Source organism: Plecotus auritus, assembly GCF_963455305.1.
Source record: "Plecotus auritus genome assembly, chromosome: 1".
Lineage (NCBI taxonomy): Eukaryota > Metazoa > Chordata > Mammalia > Chiroptera > Vespertilionidae > Plecotus > Plecotus auritus.
The window spans coordinates 247,331,608-247,351,091 of NC_137770.1; the positions used below are offsets into that span (position 1 = coordinate 247,331,608).

At 48.3% G+C, this 19,484-nt stretch overlaps 1 protein-coding gene across 9 annotated transcripts in view; it reads right to left on the reverse strand.

The window, feature by feature from the left end:
- Positions 1-19,484, reverse strand: part of ADD1 (adducin 1) — an 85,400-nt gene that overhangs the window by 37,482 nt on the left and 28,434 nt on the right. The gene's annotated exons all lie outside the window — the stretch shown is intronic.

Here is a 19,484-nt window from a genome sequence, read left to right on the forward strand (position 1 = left end):
CAAAAGCTTCAATTTTCGTAGAAACACAGGTTTATTTCGATAGAGACGTGCTGAATTCAAAGGGCTGAAATAAATGAGTCATTGTTAACATAAAACAATAGAACATTTTAATAAAAATTAATATTTTTCTTGAATATTAACTTACCAGACACTGAATAACTGCACAAATTAACAAGTGTAATGCAAATAAACCTATTTTTCTTGTTTTCCAAAAGCAAAATATTTCCTGTTGCACACACCAAACAAGTCAGTACAAGACTAATGACGTGGCCATCGGCTGCTAAAATATTCGCTGCTGGTATTAGTGGAGAGAAATAGTGCGCCCCATAAGGGAAATTAATGCAACATGATTATAGTAGTCAGTCATTAGCAAACATTGTAGTTCAATATTAATAACTAGAGGCCCGGTGCACAAAATTCGCGAACTCAGGGGTCCCTTAGCCCGGCCTGCGCCCTCTCACAGTCCGGGAGCCCTCAGGGGATGTCCGACTGACGCGGAGGCGGGAGAGGCTCCCTCCACAGCCACTGCGCTCGCCAGCCATGAGCCCAGCTTCTGGCTGAGCGGCGCTCCCCCTGTGGGAGCACACTGACCACCAGGGGGCAGCTCCTGCATTGAGCATCTGCCCCCTGGTGGTCAGTGAGCATCACAGCAACCAGTTATTCCGCCGTTGAGTCGATTTGCATATTAGCCTTTTATTATATAGGATTATGTATAACAGGATATTGTAAAAATTAAGTTATGAAAGTTTTATTAAAATGTTTCTTACATACTGTTATATTGGCTGGGCCACAAAAATATTTGTTGTGGGCCACATGTGACCGGGCCGTGAGTTTGACGTGCTTGCTCTAAGCTGCACCTTTACTAATCATCATACAAGTAGTTCAATTTCTATTATTTCTATACAACACTGAATGACACCTTTAACAACATATTACATACGCAGTATTTACTGAGCATCTGTTATGTCCAGCCACTATGCTGGGCACAAACATTAATGAGACATGGTCCTCCCTTCGGGGAAGCTGGACTCGCCGAGACAAAGGGGCCGATTTGGAAGCAACGGGGCTGGGATTCCAAGGAAGGCCATCTGGCCGCAGAGCTTTTCCTCTCTAAGCCACACTGTAAGTGATGAAGAGGACAGTGGGCGGTAGCAGAAGCGCGGCGGGGAGGGCGGGGGGGCGTCCCCAAAGGGATGAGAAGGGATGGAATCAAGAGCACAGGTGCAAAGACTGTCCTTGAACAGGAGGTCTGGGGAATCTGGGGCTGGCACTGCTAGCTGTTTGTGTGTGTGTGTTTTTAAATCATCGCCTGAGGATATGTTTACTGATTTTAGAAAGAGGTGGGGAGAGAGAAAGAGAAAAATATCAATCACTTATCTCCTGTACACACCCTGACTGCAAACCACAGCCTTTCTGGTGTGCAGGAAGATGCTCCGACCAATGGAGCCTCCTGGCTAGGGTTAGCACTGTTAACTTCTTAATATGCATATACAGGATGGGGCAAGAGTAGGTTTACAGTTGTGAGTAGGCCAGAATTTATTCTTTTAAAAAAAACGCTTTTATTGATTTTGAGAGAGAGAGAAAGGGAGAGGGATAGAGAAAAACATCAATGAAGAGAAACATCTCAAATCAGCTGCCTCCTCCTGCACACCACCCACTGGGGATTGAGCTTTCGAAACCCAAGCATTGCTGTAACCAGAATCGAACCAGTGACCTCTTGGTTCATGGGTCGACGCTCAACCACTGAGCCACGTTGGCAAAGCCAGTTTATTACTTATTACTTATTATTGTATTATTACTTATTATTGTATTATTTTCCATACTAGAGGCCTGGTGCACGGATTCATGCACATCGAAAGGAAATTAATTAGAAGGTGGCCGGTGGGGCAGTTCTGGGCGAGATGGGCCAGACACGCTCTGGAGCCAACCTCCCATGGTCCCCCCCCAGGCTGGCCGTACCTGGGGCATCACCAGGGCTCAAAGGGCGTCTGCAGAGTGAGTGGGGTCCCTCTGGCAGGTGGGGTCCCTCGGCCTGGCCTGTAGGGATTGGGCTGAAACCGGCAGTCTGACATCCCCCAAGGGGTCCCAGAGTGCAAGAGGACACTCTGCAAAGATGCTGTCGCTCAGCAGCTCCTGCGTTGTGCGTCTGCCCCCTGGTGGTCAGTGTGCGTCATACCTACCGGCCAGTTGGCCAGTTGCTTAGCCTTTTATATATATACTAGTGGCCCAGTGCACGAAATTCATGCACGGGGGGGCGGGTCCCTCAGCCCAGCCTACATCCTCTCCAATTGAGGACCCCTTGGGGGATGTCCAACCGCCAGTTTAGGCCCGATCCCTAAACCGGCGGTCGGACATCCCTCTCGCAATCTGGGACCACTGGCTCCTAACCGCTCACCTGCCTGCCTGCCTGATCTCCCCTAAATGCCTCTGCCTGTCTGCCTGATTACCCCTAACCCCTCTGCCTGCCTGCCTGATCGCCCCTAACTGTCTCTGACTGCCTGCCTGCCTGATCGCCCCTAACTGTCTCTGACTGCCTGCCTGCCTGATCGCCCCTAACTGCCCTCCCCTGCTGACCTGATCTCGCCCCAACTGCTCTCCCCTGCCGGCCTGATCTCACCCCCAATTGCCCTCCCCTGCTGGCCTGATCTAGCCCCTAACTTCTCTCCCCTGCCAGCCTGATCGCCCCTAACTGCCTCTGCCTGCCTGAGCACCCCTAACTGCTCTCCCCTGCCAGCCTGATCTCACCCCCAACTACCCTCCCTTGGCCCCCACCACCATGACTTTGTCCAGAAGGAAGTCGGACATCCAGAAGATGGCAGGTTGACCCGTTCTAATTAGCATATTACCCTTTTAGTAGTATAGATTATATAGGATAGGACTGCTTAAATGGGGAAGGGGGAGCCTTTTTCAGCAGGAGGAGATGCTCTTGGCAGACAAAAATACATAATCCCTATATCTGGACTGATAGCCAGCCATATGCACTGTACTGCCAAACCGGTCATTAAAAAATTGAACTGCTTTCTTACACCTTACACCAAACAGCTGTTGCCCTTAAAACCCCTCCTCAGCCCCCACCTTAGGTTCTGCCTTCGCTGTTCATCCAGATTAGGTTCTGATTGGTCGGTTTCTATGCCAGTCAGCGTCAAAAACTCCGCCTCCTAGGCAGCCATTGGCTCCTCGCACTTCACCCAGATTTGGTTCTGACTGGTTGGTTTCTATGCCAGTCAGTGTCAAAAGCTCCGCCTCCTAGGCAGCCATTGGCTCCTCACACTTCACCCAGATTTGGTTCTGATTGGTCAGTTTCTATGCCAGTCAGTGTCTCTGGGCCTATCAATGGGCCTGATCAGAGAGGTGGTGCTGATCAGCAGCCCCAGTGGAGGCCCGAGAGAAAGAGAGGCACGGCTGCTGGCCAGGCCCTAAGAGAAAGAGAGAGGCAAGGGCTGATCAACAGCTGCCATGGAGGCTACGGATCAGACCCTGCTTCTCCCTCCAGGCCTCTCTTAGGGCCTGATCCACAGCCCCCTCGCAGTCAGTGCTGGGTCACAGCACCCGCAGCAGTGGGCAGTCAGTGCTGGGTCGCCACAGCAATCCAGCACTGACTTCCGGTTGGTCGAGCCTTCGGTCGTTTTGTATGTTACGGACCCTGGGTTTTTATATAGTAGGACAGATGATCAACTTCAAACTTACTTTTGCCCTGCTCTGTAAATCGTCTAGGAATCACAGGAAGACACAAATTCAGATTCAGTAGATCTGGCTGGGGGCTGAGATTCTGCATGTTTCATGAGCTTCCATGTTATACCAATGCCGCAGAACTTGGACCACAAGGCTGTAAAGAATAGTTTATTTATACCAAAAAAAGAGAAAAATAGTTTGTGGTACCAACAGCCAAAGAATCAGTTTAAGAAAACTTTTTTTTTAAGAAAAAAATCGTTTTGGACATTGCCCTTCTAAACTAAAGATATGATAGAAATAACAGCAGCTTAAAGTGACAGTATTTCAGGACTGAAAGACAAAGCCTGAAAATAACAGGAGACGAAAAGTCAACCCAAATAAAAGAACTGCTGACCGAAATGCAGTCTTTAAAAGTGCTGTTCTCTACATGCTTCCTTTAAAATTTTAGTTACTGTTTACTTTAACCTAGTTTGCTCTAAAAGGACAACCCAAGAACAAAACAGTAATGGTTGACATTTCTCTAAATGTAAGTGAAGCTGAACATTCTGATCCAATGATAAAATGTTCTATTTTAGGTTTTTTTAAAGACAAAAGGATATACAGTTTATTAACTTCTCTATGAAGTTAAATGAGTCCCAAAATTAAGACATTTCACGAGGAAATAGGAACACAGAACATCTAAGAAGCAACTGCTTCCTGGTTTCCAGAGCTGACCGGAAGAAAAGAAACTTTGTAAAAACCAACATGTTAAAGATAAGGCAGAGACTGCTCCGTTTTCATTACAAATTGCTGTGTGAATGGGATAAGACAGACTGCAAACCAGATATACATGTATTTCATTCCTTTAATAAGGAAGTCTATAAACTTAAATCAAAATACACATATTCTGAGCCCAATAATTAAAAATAAACATTCCACCCTAACCGGTTTGGCTCAGTGGATAGAGCGTAGGCCTGCGGACTCAAGGGTCCCAGGTTCGATTCCGGTCAAGGGCATGTACCTTGGTTGCAGGCACATCCCCAGTAGGGAGTGTGCAGGAGGCAGCTAGCTGATCGATGTTTCTAGCTCTCTATCCCTCTCCCTTCCTCTGTAAAAAAATCAATGAAATATATTTTTTTAAAAAATAAAAATAAACATTCCCTGGCCAGGTGCTCAGTTGACTGGAGCATCTTCCCGTGCACCAAGAGGTTTTGGGTTTAATTCCCAGTCAGAGCACATACACAGGTTGCAGGTTCCATCCCCAGTCGGGAGGCAACTGATCAATGTTTCTCTTTCGCTCTCTTTCTCCCTCTCCCTCTCAAATTAATTTTTAAATGTTTCTTTTAAAAATCCCCAGGCCCTACCTGGTTTGGCTCAATGGATAGATATAAACACAATTCTCTACATATGGGGCCAGGTGGGTACTTGAAATATGGGGGGACTACTCTGTGAAGTACATGATTGTCTAACCACTATGCTGTACACCTCAAACTAATACAGAATAATTGCAAACTGTAACTGAGAAAGAAAGAAAGGGAGGAAGGAAGAAAGAAACCCAGATTCAGGCTTTCAAAACAGGGTGAGGCAAAAGTAGGCTTACAGTTGTTTGTATGGAAAATAATTCAATTAATAAATAATACAAAAATAAACTATGTGTTTTGAGTAATCACAGCTCTACACCTATATTTGCCCCACCCTGTATTTTCCCCATATCTGAGTAGGTTTATTTTTTTATCTGAAAAAACAACAGATTCCATATCTGGCTTAGGAACATTCTAATTAATAAATCTCAAAAAGCAACAGTTTTACTTTGTGCCATGCCAAATAACAAGATGAAATCCATCTGGAATAAATGTTAAAAGTAGCTTTTGTTTTGTTAAGAAAAAAATAATTCTGGATACTTAATTTTTAAAATAGAAACAATCAATGTCTAATACACATATTTATATTAAAATCTCAATACCATATTATAAAACTAAAGATTCTTCATTATAATATATATGAGATTATAACATTTTAAGTGAAATGTATAAAATTTCCTATTCTATAATCTTATCAATATTATAATTATCACACAGACAAGATTATATCATGGAGAAAACATGCGAGGAGAAACCAAGATGGCGGCATAGGTAAACACCTAAACTGCTGCCTCGCACAACAATTTCAAAACTACAACTAAAAGACAGAACGGACACCATCCAGAACCACAGGAAAGCTGGCTGAGTGAAAATTCTACAACTAGAAGGAAAGAGAAAAGCTCACAGAGAATTGGAGGTACGGCAAAGGGGCTTTGTGAGCGCAGAGAGGAAGGGCGGCTGAGAGCCTGGTGGACTTTCTCTGGCGGAAGGGGGAAGGAAGTCTCCGACCGCACTGAACCCCAGTTCTGACTGCACTGAACCCCAGTTCCGGGCGAACCCCTGGGGACCCACGCTCTTACGGGGGGAGTCTGGACTCTCGGGCGGAGACTCGAGCTGGGAAAGGCAGAAGTCTGAAGGCGCACGCGGGCCAGCGCGCACAAAGGCTGCGGAGGTTGCCACAGGCTTTCCCTAGTGGAAGGGAGTCAGAGGATCCTGACTGCACTGAGCCCCAGTTCTGACTGCAGTGAACCCCAGTTCCAGGCGAGCCCCTGGGGACCCACGCTCTTGTGGGGGGAGTCTGGACTCTCAGGCGGAGACTCGGGCTGGGGAAGGCGGAGGACTGAAAGCGCACATGCGCGCAAGGGCAAGGCTGACAGGAAGCCAAGACTGAGACTCCACCCCATCCAAGCTGAGCACAGAGCCTATTGCAATTTGGCAAGTCTAATCCTATAAGGCTGTCTCCAGCACTGAACTTCTCCCAGCATAGACACAGCTGATCCTTACAGCCAACTGGCCCGGAGGTCAATTCTTCCCAGTGATACCAACAACAATAAAGACTTAACTACAACAAGGCTGTACACACAGTCCACAAAGGGGTGCCCCAAGAGTGTCCACCTCAGGTTAACTGGGGAAGCAGACCCACTGGACCATATTGGAAACCTAGCACAAATATCTACCTTACCAACTCAGGGAATCAGTGAAAATGCGGGGTCAAAGAATCAGATCACAAACGAAAGAAATGGAGGAAAACAAACGACTGGATATAGAATTCAAAACCACGGTTATAAGACTTTTTAAGAATATCCTAGAAAAGGCCAATAAATATAACGAGACCCTCGAAGATATGAAAAAGGACCAACTAGAAATTAAACATACACTGACTGAAATAAAAAATATTATACACAGACCCAGAAACAGAATAGAGGAACACAAGAATCAAGTCAAAGAATTGAAATACAAAGAAGCAAAAAACACTCAACCGAAAAAGCAAAAAGCAAAAAAAAAAATCCAAAAAGTTGAAGATAATGTAAGAAGACTCTGGGACAACTTCAAGCGTACCAACATCAGAATTATGGGGGTGCCAGAAGAAGAGAGAGAGCAAGATACTGAAAACCTATTTGAAGAAATAATGACCAAAAACTTCCCCCACCTGGTGAAAGAAATAGACTTACAAGTCCAGGAAGCGCACAGAACCCCAAACAAAAGGAATCCAAAGAGGACCACACCAAGACACATCATAATTAAAATGCCAAGAGCAAAAGACAAAGAGAGAATATTAAAAGCAGCAAGAGAAAAACAGTTAATTACCTACAAGGGAGCACCCATACGACTGTCAGCTGATTTCTCAACAGAAACTATGCAGGCAGACAGGAGTGGCAAGAAATTTTCAATGTGATGAATAGCAAGAACCTACAACCAAGATTACTCTACCCAGCAAAGCTATCATTCAGAATTGAAGGGCAGATAAAGAGCTTCACAGATAAGAAAAAGCTAAAGGAGTTCATCACCACCAAACCAGTATTATATGAAATGCTGAAAGGTATTCTTAAAGAAGAGGAAGAAGAAAAAAGTAAAGAGAAAAATTATGAACAACAAATACATATCTATCAACAAGCGAACCTAAAAATCAAGTGAATTAAAAACCTGAGGAACAGAATAATCTGGTGAATATAATAGAATCAGGGGCATAGAAAGGGAGTGGGCTGATAATTCTCAGGGGGAAAGGGGTATGGGGGGTTCATGAAGAGAATGGACAAAAATCATACACCTATGGATGAGGACAGTGGGGGGGAGGTAAGGGCAGAAGGTGGGGCGGGAAATGGGTGGAGGGGAGCTATGGGGGGAAAAAGGAGAAATAATTGTAATAATCTGAATAAAGATTTATTTAAAAAAAAAAAAAGATTATATCATGGAAAGTAAGCTGTATTAAAGTTAAATAAATTGACTCAAGAAGCATATAAATTGCTATGATTTTACCTGTGTAAAATTTTAAGATGTCACAGATCTTAACATGTTAATACCTAAATCAATGAAATCTCTGGGAACAATACTTTCAGACATACACACCCAACATAACCCAAAAGTCTGGATGCACCACGTCACACAAGCCTGGCCTGCACATGTAACGCCTCACATTCAGCCACCTGACTCCGTCCTGCCCCCACCATTCTGATCTACTTACCACCCACCTCCTGGAGGCGCAACAGCCTCCTGACCAGTTTCTCTGCCTCTAGGCTCCAACAACACCCCCACCAGTCCACTCTCCACAGCTAGCCAGAGGGAGGTTCAAAATCATGTCACTCACTCCCTGCTTAACCTGACAGCTAGTTAAAGGACTTTATCTGGATCATGATTCAAACAAACTATAAAATGAAAAATAAAGAATGACATTTGGGCCCTGGCCTGTTTGGCTCAGTGGATAGAGCGCCAACCTGCGGACTGAAGGGTCCCAGGTTCGATTCCCGGTCAAGGGCACATGCCTGGGTTGCGGGCTCAATCCCCAGTGTGGGGCATGCAGGAGGCAGTCGATGCATGATTCTCTCTCATCATGGATGTTTCTCTTTCTCTCTCTCCCCCTTCCTCTCTGAAATCAATAAGAATATTAAAAAAAAATAAAGAATGACATTTGGGCCCTGGACAGTGTGGCTCAGTGGATAGAGCGGTGTACCAACCACCCAAGGATATAGAAACAAACACACCAAAGACTCGGGGCCACAACAGAAACCGACACACCAGCAGGGAGAACACATCCAGCGGTGGGGGCAGGAAGAGCAGACAGAGGCTGTTACGGGCTGAATTGTGTCTCCAAAACTGATGAAGCTCAAACCCCCAGTACTCAGAATGTGCCTTATCTGGAAAGAGTCTTTGCGGATTGATGAGGCGTTACGCACGGGATATCTGGACACAGATACCAATACGGGGAGAACGCCACAGGAAGATCGCTGAGGCAATGCGCCACAAGCCAAGGAACCCAAAGGTGCCAGCAAATGAGCAGCAGCTGGGGCACGGCCTGGACCACACCCTCCCTCGGCCTCAGAAGGCACCAATCCTGCGACACCTTGATCCTGCACTCCGGGCCCCAGAACTGACAGGCGAGCTTCTACAGTTTATGGCCCCCAATTTGTAGGACAGTAAACCCTCGATTTTTTGAACTCGATTTAATGGACTTAGGATTTAATGAACAAAATTTCTGGTCCATATGTCATATGTGAAAATTAACACCCTGTTCATTTTAAATGCTTTTAACCAACAATTGCTTATAATTAAATTAACAAGTTATATTTTGTTATTAATTCACTGGTCTTTTGGGGGGAGGGGGTTGTTTTTTTGTTAATCCTCACCCAAGAATTTTTTCCCACTGATTTTTAGAGAGAGTGGGGGGGTGGGGGGGGGAAGAACATTGATAAGACAGAGACACATCGCTTGGTTGCCTCCTGCACACGCCCTGACAGGGGGCCAGGGACAAACCTGCAACCCAGGCCATGCCCTTGACCTAAATCAAACCTGCAGCACTTTGGTGCATGGGGACCACACTCTAACCACTGAGCAACACAGACAGGGCAATTTGTCAATTTTCTTAACAAACCCATTCGGACTTCCAGCTTTATATAACAGACTTTCAGCTTTAGCGTTTAGAAACCCTCTCACCCGAATTAATCTATTATTTCAAGGTTTTACTGTACTCTGTCACAGCAGCCCCAGAAAACTAAGAGGGCTGTCCAGAAAGCTTCACAGAAGAGATGCTTTTACTTATTTTAAAATATGTTTTTACTGATTTTAGAGAAAGGGACAGGGAGAGAAACATTGATGTGAGAAACTGATAGGTTGCCTCCCATACATGTCCTGACTGAGGATCAAACCACTATCTAGGTATGTGCCCTAACCAGAAATCGAACCAGGGACCTCTCAGAACATGGGATAATGCTCAACCAACTGAGTCACACCAGCCAGGGCAAGAAATACTTTTAGAGCCTGGCCAGTGTAGCTCAGTGGTGAGTATTGACCTATGAACCAGGAGATCATGGTTCAATTCCCAGGTTTCGGGCTTGATCCCCAGCAGGGGGTATGCAGGGGGCAACTGATCAATGATTCTCATTGATGTTTCTATCTCTCTCTCCCCCTCCCTTCCTCTCTGAAATCAATTAATATAGATAGATAGATAGATAGATAGATAGATAGATGATAGATAATTAAAAAGAGAGATGCTTTCAGAGCTAAGCTGGTGCTTCCCGGTGGCTTGGGACAGGTGGCAGTCACCTGGTGAATGAACACCTACCGAGCTTTAAGGACAGCAGCACAAAAGAGGCAGCACAGTGAGGGAGCGGCCAACGGCCCCTTCTTTCACCAGCTCCAGGAGCCTTCACCACCTAACCGAACTAGCTGGTCTCTCTCCCAAACCTTTCAGCCCCACTCCCCTCAAGCCCCAACTCAAAGAGTTCCTGTTCTGTGAAGCTTCCCCAAGGCCCGGAGCTTGGCCCTTGGCCTCCTGTGTTCCAAGACACCTTGTTCTCACCTCCTCTCAGCCATTTCAAACAAGATCAAATCACTTATGTAGGTGCTTGTTCCATCCCGTTTGTGGGCCCATGAAGAACAGGGACACAATGGCTAATTCATTTTTTGTAAGCAAGCCCTGGGAGAGAGGTTCACAAATAGTAGTGACTCAACTTTGTTCTTGAAGTAGGGTACCTGATGCAAGGGACACCCTAACTTCTCTGGAACAGCTCCGTGAGGCTCACATCCCTCACCAAACACCGTAAGTAAGCAAGTGAGGTGATAACTGTGTTCACCAACCTGATTGTGGGAATTGTTTCACCGTGTATACACATATCAAATCGTCATGCAATACCCTTTAAATATATTACAGTTTTGTCAATTATACCTCAACTAGAGGCCTGGTGCACAAATTCGTGCACAGGCTGGATGGGGGTATGGGGGGGAGGGGTCACGGGAGGTTCTGATCGGGGCAATCGGGACCAGCCTGCAGAGGAGAGAGGCCGCAAAAGGTTGGTCATGGAAGCGCACTGACCAACAGGGGGCAGCTCCTGCGATGAGCGTCTGCCCCGGGTGGTCAGTGCACATCATAGCGACTAGACAACCAGTTGTTTCCTCATAATGGTCACTTAGGCTTTTATATAGAGCGATAAAACTAGAAAAAGAGCTTAAAAATAAGTAAAAGTGAAGCCTTTGCTGAAAAAAGTGACAGATTTTTAAAAAATTTATTTTTCAAGTACAGTTGACATATATTATATTAATTTCAGGTGTAAAATATAGTGATCAGACATTTATAGACCTTAAGAAGGGATCACCCATAAGTCCAGTATCCACTTGGCACCATAGTTATTACAATATTGACTATATTCCCTAGGCCCGTGGTTGGCAAACTGCGGCTCGCGAGCCACATGCAGCTCTTTGGCCCCTTGAGTGTGGCTCTTCCACAAAATACCACGGCCTGGGCGAGTCTATTTTGAAGAAGTGGCGTTAGAAGAAGTTTAAGTTTAAAAAATTTGGCTCTCAAAAGAAATTTCAATCGTTGTTCTGTTGATATTTGGCTGTTGACTAAGGAGTTTGCCGACCACTGCCCTAGGCTGTACTTTATATCCCAGTGACTGTTTTGTACCTCTTAATCCCTTCACCGTTTTCACCCCAACACACCCCTCTCCCCGACAGTCATCAGTTCTCTGTATTTATGAGTTTTTGTTTTTGTTCATTAGTTTTGTTTTTTAGATTTCACATACAAGTGAAATCATATGGTATTTGTCTTTCCCTGAAGAGTGGCAAGACTCTAAACAGGCTTAGCGGAGCCGACACTTCGGGCTAAGCCTGCAAAGGGCTCGGCACAGTGCTGCAGAGACAGTCCACACCCGGTCTGGCGCCTCGGGAGGGAAAACGGAAGAGACTTGGATGCCCAGGCCAGAAATTCATCACAAACTCTCAGAAACCTAAAATTCTAGAAGGGGTCCTGTGCCAGTCAATGGAAAGGGAACCAAACCCCTTTCTACCGGCAGGAGGAAGCCCCACATTGGATCCCCCCCCTAGGTAAAAGGGAGCCCACCAGCACGAGTCAGAACCCTCACTGTGCACGTTCCGAGCCAGCTCCCTACTTCCGCAGGACAGACGCCCTCCTGTGTTTAGGGTTCCTCTGCACAGCTTCAGGCTGACGAAGCCCGTCCTGCTTGGGATACTGAGCTCAGTCAAAGCCTTTAATTCCTCTGATCAGATTATTTCTATTCCCGTCTCTCCAGATGTTCTTTAACAGATGAAATGGCTCAAAATTCCCCTTTAAAACAGTCACTGTTTACTATGTGGTAAGTACTGATTAGAAACTCATTTTTGCCTGTATGAACTCACTTTTTTCTGCTGATAAGAAAACTGAGGTGCAATGGGGCTGCTAGGGTCTGACCTCAGGCGGCCTGGCTCTCTGACACGTGCCCGTAGATTCCATTATATACCGTCTCTGGCCACCACAGGGCCCAGCACGTTCAACTTAGAAAAGAGAGCAAGCTCGGGCCGGGCGGCTCAGTTGGTTAGGGCGTCATCCCGCTACGCCAGGTTGCAGGCTCAGTCCCAGGAGGGCACATACAAGAAAAATATGGGTACATATCTTAAGTGTTTCCGTAGGGGGACCCTCCCCTGACTTTACAGGTGATAAAATGTAGGTTCTAAGTAAGTGGAACAACAAATCTCTCTCTCTCTCTCTCTCTCTCTCTCTCTCTCTCTCCCCCTCCATCTCTCTAAAAATCAGTAATTTTTCAAAAACAAAGATGCCCGGGCCAGTGTGGCTCCGTTAGTTGGGCGTCACCCTATGGAACAAGAGTGCGGGCTCGATTCCCAGCCAGCACATGCCCGGGCTGTGGGCGTGGTCCCCAGTGCAGGGCATGCCGGAGGCAGCCGACCAACAATTCTCTCTCATCGTGGATGTTTCTCTCTCTCTCTCTTTGATAAAAATATACTAAAAAAGAATACAAATAAAATAAGCATCACTGAGGTATCAAATGAAAGGAGTACACAGTATTTTGCATTTCCAGCAGCACGTTGACACCAGACATTTGTTTGAAGTTTTATAGTTGAATACATATTTTTAAATTAAATCTTTATTGTTGAAGGTATTACATAGGTACATTTCTTAAGTGTTTCCGTAGGGGGACCCTCCCCTGACTTTACAGGTGATAAAATGTAGGTTCTAAGAGGCTGTCTTAGCCTGAGGTAGAGACAGCAAGTTACATTCTCAAGCTGCGTTGGGAAGGTTAGGGTTAAAAGAACCCCCACAGCCTCTCCTCCACAGTAACTGCTCCCACAGAAGCAGTGCTGAGGAGCATGTCTTTAAACCCATGCTGGCTCCTCTGCACAGCCACCCCCCCCAAAGCACAGGGCCTGCCTCTGCGCACCAAGCAGGCAGGATGCCCTTCCTCTGGTGTCAGGAACGACGGGCAAGGGTTACTGCTGACCAACAGGGCACTGGCCACACCGGCCCGGAGCCTACAGCCCTGGAGGGGCACAGCCCCTCGCCCACCAGGAGAGGCCGCCCCGGCCTTACCCTTCTCCGCCGCCTCACAGCACCCACACCGCGGTCCCACAGGGGCAGCCCCACCCACAGACGTGTGCTCAGCTGAGGGCTCAGTGGCTGTGCAGGACCTCAGAGCCTTTCTCACTCAATGTGATGAAGTTCTCTGTCACAGTTTCAGTGTTACCCCTTCGTTCTATTTATTTATTTCATCTTTGTTCATCCTCACCTGAGGATATTTCTCCCATTAATTTTCAGAGGAAGTTGGAGGGAAGGGGGGAGGGAGGGAAGGACACACATATCAATTGTTTGCCTCCCTAACCCAGGATAGAAGCTGCAACCCAGATACACGCCCTTGACGGGGAATCGAACCTGTGACCCTTTGGAGTGTGGGCTGGTGCTCTGACCACTGAGCACACCTTCCGGTACTGAGCCCTTCACTTTAAAAGTAGGAAAACTGAGGCTCAGAGAAGAGAGCGATGGCAGAGTGTGTCCAGTCACCATGCTGCTTACTAGCTGTGTGATCCTGGACAAGTCGCTTCACTCCCCTCTGGACTCAGTTCCCTCACCGATAAGCTGGGGTTGTGACGACAGCCTGAGGGGTAGGGTGAGAAGCGCTGCGTGGAGAGCATTAACGGAGCTGTCTGGCAGGCAGACAGTGGACACACAGTCGAGGGAGCCTATGATTACTGGACAAACCTAGGGCCAAAGTGTGGGGCCAGCCCTGTGCGCGTGCTCCAGCACCGAATTCCTTCTTGCTCACATTTCTGTTGTTGAGACAAATAAGTAAAAATTTCTAGTATCTGTCATAACTACACCTAATGAAATTATTTCTCATTATCACTACCACCTTCCCACATTAATATCCAAATAACTTCTAAAGTCTTAAAAATGCCAACTGATAATTAAAGGGAAAATTATAAACGCCTTAAAAACCAGAAATGAAAAAAAGACGAAAAACCAATTTAGACAAAGGAAAGTTATGCCTCAATAACATATATTTATTAGTTTTACTTCATCAAAATGGTGCCATTTCCGAAGACATGGCCGCACTGGGAAGAGGAGGAATGCATCTCTAGAAGCCTCGGCGCTGAGTCTTGGATGGAGCGCAGCCACAGATCCCATGCGACTTTCAAACGCAGCCGCCGCAGAAGCTCAAGGTAACCATGCTTATTTCCCCCTGACTCCAGGCTCACTGACCCATCAAATACGTACTGAGCGCCTGCAACGAGGCTGCCAGGGCCAGGCACTGTTCTTCCATCTGCAAGCTTGGGAAACATCAAGGCACAAAACAGATTTCTGCCTTCAGGGAATGCACATTCCAGCCGAGGGGCCTGGCAGCAAACAAGATAATAAGTCCGTCGTACAGAACGTTGGACAGCACTAAGTGCTGTGTGTGGGTACAGGGCTGGAAGGACAGGGAGGGGGAGGCAAGTGGCAGCAGCAGGTAGTTAGGGCTGGAAGAAGGGGACAGCACAGTGGCGAGGGTGGTAGGCACCCCTGAGAGAGCAGCCAGAGCTAAGGCTGGAGAGAGGACTGGCATTGCTGTTTGGGAGCAGGAAAGGGGGGTAAAACTGGTCTGCTCGTCACCGCTTCCTTTAAGCACGGAGACATTTACATTCCATCTACATTTGGGTAAATAAGCAGACAAAGATACAAAGAGGTTCACTCAAACCTCACGAGTTGGAAACAGATCTCTCAGTTCTCCCCGGGTCTTGTAAACCTGTTTCTACTCTTTCTCCACAATAATGTCATCAAACTGTGTCCCGCCCCCGCTTGATGCCCATCATCGGTTCCCACAGGCCCTGGAATCGATCTGAAATGTTGACCACAGCCAGCCGGGGCCTCCCCAGCGTGGCCTGCAGCTGCCATTCTGAGTCCCAGATACACTAGCCCCTCATCTGTCTGCACACACCCCGCTCCTTCCCGCCTCAGAGCTTCCAGAACTGCTCTTCTCTGCCCAGAACTGCTCTTCTCTGCCCAGAACTGCTCTTCTCTGCCCAGAACTGCTCTTCTCTGCCCAGAACTGCTCTTCTCTGCCCAGAACTGCTCTTCTCTGCCCAGAACTGCTCTTCTCTGCCCAGAACAAGATGAGCCCAGCTACTCTGAGTGCCTGATTCCGGTCGGCCAGGTGGCAGGTCAAATTTCCCCTCCAGATGCTGAGACCGGTTTCCCTGACTACCCAGTTCGAGTAGCCAACTCCACGCTCTCTGAAACCACCCAGGGGTTCTGCATTTTCTTTCTCTTCAGGGCCCTTACCACCAGCCAGAAGACTACCCATGGAGCCAGACCCCCGCTCTGTAAGCTTGGGGGATGAACGGCCTTCACTGCGCTGGTCTCCGCTCCCACAACTGAAGTCACAAGGTCAGCACAGGACCATGTCACGGAGTGAAGGCATGTAATATGCCGGGCGCAGTGTCTGACCCACAGGAAGCACGCCAGTGTTATTACTAGGATTACTATCAAAAATTCATTGCTGTCTCCTCTAGGAAGAACGTAACCTCCCAGAAGGCAGACTTGTCTGCCTCGTTCACTCCTGCATTCACAGGGCTCACACTGAACAGGTCCTCAGTGAGTAGACATTAAGGACCAAATCAGTACAGGCCTACCATCCTGGACTGGCGATGCTAACGCTGGACGCCAGCGGCATGTGACTTAAGGAAAGCCGTCACTGCTTCATCCGATCACAGCTGACGTCTGACTGAAGAGGCCCAGGGACAGGGCAGCTCACTAACAGGCCCAAATCTCAAGCTCCGAGCTGCAACTGGACAGTCTGTGTCCACCTGGGCTTTGTGTTTTGAGTTACCTGGGTTTTATGTTTCTAAGAATTGCGTCAATTCCCGAAGTTGGTACACAAAGCAGAAGTCGCTTTATCTGTCTCTAATGGGCTAGACGTGGAGACTCAGCAAGTACAATTCCCAGAGGTAGGGACATAAGGAAAGCAGGACAGGAGACCCCTAGACCTCACCGCTAAGTGTACTGGCGCTTACAGGGAAGCCCATAAAGACTGCAGGAAGACAGGAAGCTCAGGCTGACCAGACACAAGTGAGTGTAGAAAATTCTAAGTAAATTTAATACGGAAAAAAACTACCCTGCGCTCCAGCGACGCACATTAGGGGCACTGTTTAACAACACCAGCCTAAGGTGAGAGTATTTCCCTGAAAAACGTATGGCTCTACACCGGGGCACATTTAATAGTCATGAAACAGTGGGGTGCTCTATTCCCCACCTATCATCTGCCTGAAATCAACGTGAGGCCAATAGGCGGTAAGTACATGCGGGTGACTCAGGTACGACAACCGCCGAAAAGCGGTGATAATAAATGGGAAAAAGGAAGGTTTTGTGGCCGTCAGAGTTCAAACTCAAGCCCCATCCTTAGTAGAAATGTGCCCCGGACAAGCTCACCGTCGGTACGCCAGTCTTTGCACTGGCGGAAGCGGGACAATAACCACACCTATCTGACAGGACTGCTGAGGAGTGGGCACGATATGCTCAACATGAAGTCCTATTCACGGGTTGGCATAAGCTTGACAGCTGGTACTGGAAACTCCTCCCGTTGGCTTTCAAAAACCTGGAATACAGCACTGGCTGGTGCTGCTACGTGGTTAGAGTGTGGCCCACACATTGAAGGGCCGAGAGTTCGATTCCCAGTCAAGGGCGCGTACCTGGATTGCAGGTTTCCCTGGGCTCCAGTCATGGTGCACGCAGGAGACAACCAATCGATATGTCTCTCTCACATCCATTTCTCTCTCTCTCTGCCTTCCTCCCCCTTTTCCTCCCTCCCTTCCTCTCTTCCACTCTCGTTAAAAATCAATGGAGCCTGGCTCAGTGGTTGAGCGTCGACCTATGAACCAAGAGGTCACGGTTCAATTCCCGGGTGGGGCACATGCCCAGGTTGCAGGCTCGATCCTCAGGGTGGGGCGTGCAGGAGGCAGCCAATCAATGATTCTCTCCCATCATTGATGCTTCTAACTCTCTCTCCCTCTTCCTTCTCTGAAATAAATAAAAATACATTAAAAAAAAGGAACACCTATAATATAATAAAACATACTTAACACTAATGAGTACATTTATCTTTGGTAGTTAAAATTCCCTAGAGTTACTTATCTAAATGAGTGTCAATAACTCCCATATATAAACCCCATTTCTTAACAAGTACTAAACCTGGGGACTAAGGGAAACCCTATATAATTTTTGCATATCCCTTTTGTTTAAAAATGAAAACAAAATGACTAAAAACTAGAAGTTTAACATCTGTATGTGCATAGGTGCTTTAAAAACCTTAAAATTATGAGGCTATAGATTAGATTTTTAGAAATAAAATCTTTTCAATTTGGGGGAAAAAACTTGGAGGACAGTAGAAAAGATACACATTCTTTGAACAGCTGGTTTCACCCTGACACACTAAGGGGCGATCCGTCGCTGGAATCGGGGGGCAATCCCTCCAGACACGGGCTGAAGCCGGAAGCAGTGTGCCCAGACACACTAAGGGGCGATCTGTCGCTGGAATCGGGGGGCAATCCCTCCAGACACAGGCTGAAGCCGGAAGCAGTGTGCCCAGACACACTAAGGGGCAATCTGTCACTGGAATCGGGGGGCAATCCCCCCAGACACGGGCTGAAGCCGGAAGCATGTGCCCAGACACACTAAGGGGCGATCTGTCGCTGGAATCGGGGGGCAATCCCCCCAGACACGGGCTGAAGGAGGAAGCAGTGTGCCCAGACACACTAAGGGGCGATCTGTCGCTGGAATCGGGGGGCAATCCCCCCTGACACGGGCTGAAGCCAGAAGCATGTGCCCAGACACACTAAGGGGCGATCTGTCGCTGGAATCGGGGGGCAATCCCCCCAGACACGGGCTGAAGGAGGAAGCACGTGCCCAGACACACTAAGGGGCGATCTGTCGCTGGAATCGGGGGGCAATCCCCCCAGACACGGGCTGAAGCCGGAAGCATGTGCCCAGACACACTAAGGGGCGATCTGTCGCTGGAATCGGGGGGCAATCCCCCCAGACACGGGCTGAAGCCGGAAGCATGTGCCCAGACACACTAAGGGGCGATCTGTCGCTGGAATCGGGGGGCAATCCCCCCTGACACGGGCTGAAGCCAGAAGCATGTGCCCAGACACACTAAGGGGCGATCTGTCGCTGGAATCGGGGGGCAATCCCCCCTGACACGGGCTGAAGCCGGAAGCATGTGCCCAGACACACTAAGGGGCGATCTGTCGCTGGAATCGGGGGGCAATCCCCCCAGACACGGGCTGAAGCCGGAAGCATGTGCCCAGACACACTAAGGGGCGATCTGTCGCTGGAATCGGGGGGCAATCCCCCCTGACACGGGCTGAAGCCAGAAGCATGTGCCCAGACACACTAAGGGGCGATCTGTCGCTGGAATCGGGGGGCAATCCCCCCTGACACGGGCTGAAGCCAGAAGCATGTGCCCAGACACACTAAGGGGCGATCTGTCGCTGGAATCGGGGGGCAATCCCCCCAGACACGGGCTGAAGGAGGAAGCACGTGCCCAGACACACTAAGGGGCGATCTGTCGCTGGAATCGGGGGGCAATCCCCCCAGACACGGGCTGAAGCCGGAAGCATGTGCCCAGACACACTAAGGGGCGATCTGTCGCTGGAATCGGAGGGCAATCCCCCCTGACACGGGCTGAAGCCGGAAGCACGTGCCCAGACACACTAAGGGGCGATCTGTCGCTGGAATCGGGGGGCAATCCCCCCAGACACGGGCTGAAGCCGGAAGCATGTGCCCAGACACACTAAGGGGCGATCTGTCGCTGGAATCGGGGGGCAATCCCCCCTGACACGGGCTGAAGCCGGAAGCATGTGCCCAGACACACTAAGGGGCGATCTGTCGCTGGAATCGGAGGGCAATCCCCCCTGACACGGGCTGAAGCCGGAAGCACGTGCCCAGACACACTAAGGGGCGATCTGTCGCTGGAATCGGGGGGCAATCCCCCCAGA